The 5,181-nt window shown below is 40.7% G+C and overlaps 1 long non-coding RNA gene across 1 annotated transcript; it reads right to left on the bottom strand.

Annotated features, from left to right (window-relative positions):
- Positions 1-3,150: 3,150 nt before the first annotated feature.
- LOC133552357 (uncharacterized) lies at positions 3,151-4,662 on the bottom strand. The gene is made up of 2 exons (XR_009806678.1): positions 3,740-4,662; positions 3,151-3,523 (listed from the first exon to the last, which is right to left on the bottom strand). It is a non-coding gene; the product is annotated as an uncharacterized LOC133552357 (long non-coding RNA).
- Between the last annotated feature and the right edge of the window lie 519 nt (positions 4,663-5,181).

A 5,181-nucleotide genomic window follows, 5' to 3' on the forward strand; every position in this document is an offset into this window, starting at 1 on the left:
TGTCGCTTTTAATTTTTAAATTTTTTTTATAGTCCTTCACTATCAATATCCTCATCCATGAATCTTTCATCCTCGCTCAAATTAATGGGGAAATTGTCGCTTTCTCTGTCTGAATTGCTCTTACTGCTGGTGGCTCCCATTATAAACAATGTGAGGATGTGAGGAGGCCTAACAAGGGTGACGTCACGCGAACACACTTACGGTAAAGGAAAGGCTTTTTTATTAGCAACCAAAAGTTGCAAACTTTATCGTCGATGTTCTCTACTAAATCCTTTCAGCAAAAATGTGGCAATGTTGCGAAATGATCAAGTATGACACATAGAATGGACCTGTTATCCCCGTTTAAATAAGAAAATCTCATTTCAGTAGGCCTTTAAAGGTGCAAAATGTAGTAATGTGGCCATAAATGGTACTGCAACCACGGCCAACATTCTGTAGTCCCCTCCCACTGTCCATGACTGAGTTTGCCAGATACGCAGCCGAATCCGAATCCTACTCCAAGGAACTTCACAATCGACGAGTCCTACGCTGTAGGTTTCTCTTGTTTATACTTCTTGTAAGATGGCTTACTAAGTAATTATGCCACATTTTACTCATGTCGATTAGCCAAATGTATTTGTAAAGTTACGCAGCAGCGTTTTCGTCGAGAGTCGGGACAGATTGTTGGCATTACCCTGCTAAGATGTCTAGTTTGACCCCACGGACCACGATCAAATTAATTATACTTAATAATATCTCGTATAGGCCTACTTTGATGGCAAGCCAACGCCAACAGTAAAATTACCGGCACATTTCATTCAGCATAACTCCATGTTGCATCCAATCTAACGCACTGCATTCTCTTCCATGTACGCACATTAGAGATGCGCGATTTGCGGTCTCATCCGCGGAGTCCGCGGGTCCGGCAGTTGACATGACGAAAGAATAGATTTTAATTAGATTAGGGCGGGTGGCGGTTGAACCATCCGGAAGTATTTGATATGCATGGTTCTGTGATTGGTATCCTTTGCCATTCAAAGAGCCATTTAAGACCCCTGTCATAAAGCGAAGAAGACAATAGGAGACGCTATTATTCTCCTGAATGACTGCCGGTAGTCACACAGATAATAAGTATTAGGGCGTGCTACAAAGCCAATGGCTTTGTCGCCTACTACAACATGTACGAGTTGCCTGTCAGTCCAGCATCATGTTGTGTGTGGCTTCCGCGGCAACACGCACACGACTGCAAGGCATACTGGGTGACACAGAGTATACTAATGGTTGTGATATAAACAATTTTAACACTCTTAGTAATATGTGAAGCCACACCAATTAAGAACGACAAACAAATTTCCGGAGAACATCCTCACAGTAACACAACATAAACGCAACACAACAAATACCCATAATCCTTTGTATTCATGACACTTCCTGACTATTTTATACACCCCGCTAGCAGCAAACCCTGCCACCCCCCCTCCACCCCCGTGTGTCGGTAATGTGGGCGAGGTTGGGGGAGCGGGGGTGTAAAATATATTCAGGAAATGTCACGGATACAAAGGATTATGGGTATTTGTTGTGTTGCGTTTATGTTGTGTTACTGTGAGGATGTTTTCCCGAAATGTGTTTGTCAATCTTGTATTGTGTGGCTTCACAGTGTGGCGCATATTAGTAAGTGTTAAAGTTGTTTATATCACAACCATCAATGTACTCTGTATCACCAAGTATGCCTTTCAATCTTGAACGTGTAATTGCGGAAGCTGCACACAACATGTTGCCGGATCAACAATCGGTTTGTACATGTTGTTGAAGGTGTCTAAGGCAATGGCTTCACAGCACGCCCATATTCTTGTCATCATAATTAACGCTATTGATTAGTTGCGGGAACTTTAGCGGCTCCAATTGTCATCATTACTATGTGAAACAGGTGTAAATATCTCTGTGAGTGGTAAAGGCGGACAACCTCTGATGTATTTCAGCTGGCGGTTGGCGGGCGGGTACAGTCCTGATAAAATGTTGGTTCGGGTGAACGGCAGGTGGATGACGACTTTGGTCATGCGGATGCGGATGATATAATTGCCTATCCGCGCATCTCTAATGCACATCACCATCTTTCAGGGCAGAGTACAATTCTAAGAGCCAACCCAGGTTACGCAAAAAACAAGCTTTGCATAAATCATATAACCTACTACCATGTCAATACACAAAGTAGAAGATCTTTAGATGTAATGCATTATATTGTGCCAAGCACATACCACCCCATATGTGCCTGATGCACAAACAGTACCAGAAACTGCAATTAGCCTTGCTAATGTTGGAACGCATTTCCTCACTACCCATATCCACATAGGTTTTAATTGTCGATAGTATATGTTGCCCTGTCAGTTGGATGACACGTCGACATACAAGCTAACGGGCATATATTTCCCCCGTTAGCCTACATGTCGATATCTCATCGACTGGACAAGCATACAAAGTAAGCACAAGACTTTTGTGAGGGTGCTTCGCTCCTAAGCATTCATTGGACGAACATACTATCTTTGTTAGACAAGATTATAGACTGTATTGGACAACATAGCTTACATACATAATTGCAATTTCCTTTTATTACAAGTACTAAGAAAATGTAAATGCCTGACTTACCTATCTAGGAGGAAATAAGCAAGTTTGGTGTGAGATGAAAAAATCTTCTCCGCCTTAAATCGTCTCCATCTTTCAAAGGCATCCCCTATAAAAATCCTTGTTTTGTTCCTGGGTTTGTCATGAATATGTTGAGAATCGTAACGAGGCCTTTTGGAGTGACTTAGGTCTGACATGTTAAGTAATTTTACCAGTGGCAGTAGCCAGACGAAGAGGGTGGTGCGTAACTGGCAACCTGGATGTGACACACTCACTGTCGCTGTTGCTGAGAGTTTGCATGCTTTGAATATGTGTCATAGACAAATAAATATTAATAAATAAGTTAATTTTGCAGAGTTTATAACATTTTATTAGAAAATGTGTGATTGTAAAATCTCCTGAGCAAAATATAAATGTATTGTGTTAATTGTGTTGCAAAGCGGAACGATTGTTTTGATGTTGCGACCCCACGGACAGTAAACATGGTAGGACATGTGTAGCCGGTTCGAGTCTGCGTTGTGTAGTTGCTTCGAAGACAAGAGGACTCTGTGGTTGCCTTCAGCCGAAACAGGTGGCGTATTTATTTTTACCTGTATGAAATATACAGGAAACAGTGCGGCAGCGTTAACACAGGACTCAGCAGCAAACCAGTTTCCTCACGCATGTCTCAGCAACGAGTCAGTTTAAATGAACAAAAATGTTATATGAAACATTCACATTTATCACAAAACCTATACATCACATTTACAAATACACTGCAAATGAATACACCACCGTGAAATGATTTATACAATAGGAAAATAAATAATAAATATAACAGTACAGAAAAATAGAATAAAGTTTTGGGAGCAACAGAAACATACCTGTATGAAATATACAGGAAACAGTGCGGCAGCGTTAACACAGGACTCAGCAGCAAACCAGTCTAAAATGGAGGGAAAACTTCAATGAAATGCCGCAGCCACTGTGTGTGTGTGAGCGAGAAACGCCACCGAGCAGTACACCAGCAAAAAGTTTGCTAAAACACTCAAACTATGAGTAGAACAAGTGTACATAACCATATCAGCAACAAAAGAGCACATTATAATCTCGTTTCACAGCCAAACCCTTTAAAAACACTAGAGCAGAGAGAAACACTTACTTCCTCACGCATGTCTCAGCAACGAGTGAGGACTCAACGTCACTTCCGGAAGAAGGTAGGATTTCAAAATAAAATGACAAATTCTCCCAAAACGAACTATTTCCTAAAAAACTGACAAAATAAAAGTGACAATGGATATTATAGAGAAATCAAATAAAACGTGAGGGATTTTTGGTGGAATGCATACAATATAAGTTATATACCTGCTACACATGCAAGAGGGGAGGGTGCTTGACCACGTTGTCTTCGGCTCCTCAAAAGATTTAAAGGCCTACTGGAATGAGATTTTCGTATTTAAACAGGGATAGCAGGTCCATTCTATGTGTCATACTTGATCATTTCCCGATATTGCCATATTTTTGCTGAAAGGCTTTAGTAGAGAACATCCACGATAAAGTTTGCAACTTTCGGTGCTAAGACAAAAGCCCTGCCTCTGCCGGAAGTTGCAGACGATGGCGTCACATGTTGATGGCTCCTCACATCTTCACATTGTTTTTAATGGGTGCTATTCGGACCGAGAAAACGTCAATTTCCCCATTAATTTGAGCGAGGATGAAAGATTTGTTTTTGAGGATATTGATAGCGACTGACTAGAAAAAAAACAAAAACGTGATTGCATTGGGACGGATTCCGATGTTTTTAGACACATTTACCAGGATAATTCTGGGAAATCCCTTATCTTTCTATTGTGTTGCTAGTGTTTTAGTGAGTTTAACAGTACCTGATAGTCGGAGGGGTGTGTCTCAGGGGAGTCGATGGCAGCTATGGATGGCACAAGCTCAGTTTTTCTCTGGTAAGAAGAAACTTTTTACCACAATTTTCTCACCGAAACCTTCTGGTTGACATTCCGTCGTGATTCATGTTCGCTTGACCGCGCTGTGACCCATTGTAAAGTTTCACCTCCAGGAATTTTAAACAAGGAATCACCGTGTGCTTGTGTGGCTAAAGGCTAAAGCATCCCATCTCCGTCTTTCTACTTTGAATTCTTCAATATTAATTGAACAAATTGCAAAAGATTCAGCAACATAGATCTCCAAAATACTGTGTAATTATGCCGTTATAGCAGACGACTTTTACCTGTGTGCGCGCGCAGTGCTCATACTTCCTAAAAACCTGTGACGTCTTGCATACACGTCATCGTTACACGACGTTTTCAAGACGAAACTCCCGGGAAATTTAAATTTGCAATTTAGTAAACTAAAAAGGCCGTATTGGCATGTGTTGCAATGTTAATATTTCATCATTGATATATAAACTATCAGACTGAGTGGTGGGTAGTAGTGGGTTTCAGTAGGCCTTTAAGTGTATTTGATGATTTGTGTTAAACTTCAAGCAAGTAATTATTAGAAGCTCTTCGTTACAAGCAGCAAACAAGGTATTGTATTTTTGTAATTTCATTTATTTCCGAGTGTTTATTTCTGTAAAATCAAAGTCTGATGTAC

This window comes from Nerophis ophidion, linkage group LG05, assembly GCF_033978795.1.
Source record: "Nerophis ophidion isolate RoL-2023_Sa linkage group LG05, RoL_Noph_v1.0, whole genome shotgun sequence".
Lineage (NCBI taxonomy): Eukaryota > Metazoa > Chordata > Actinopteri > Syngnathiformes > Syngnathidae > Nerophis > Nerophis ophidion.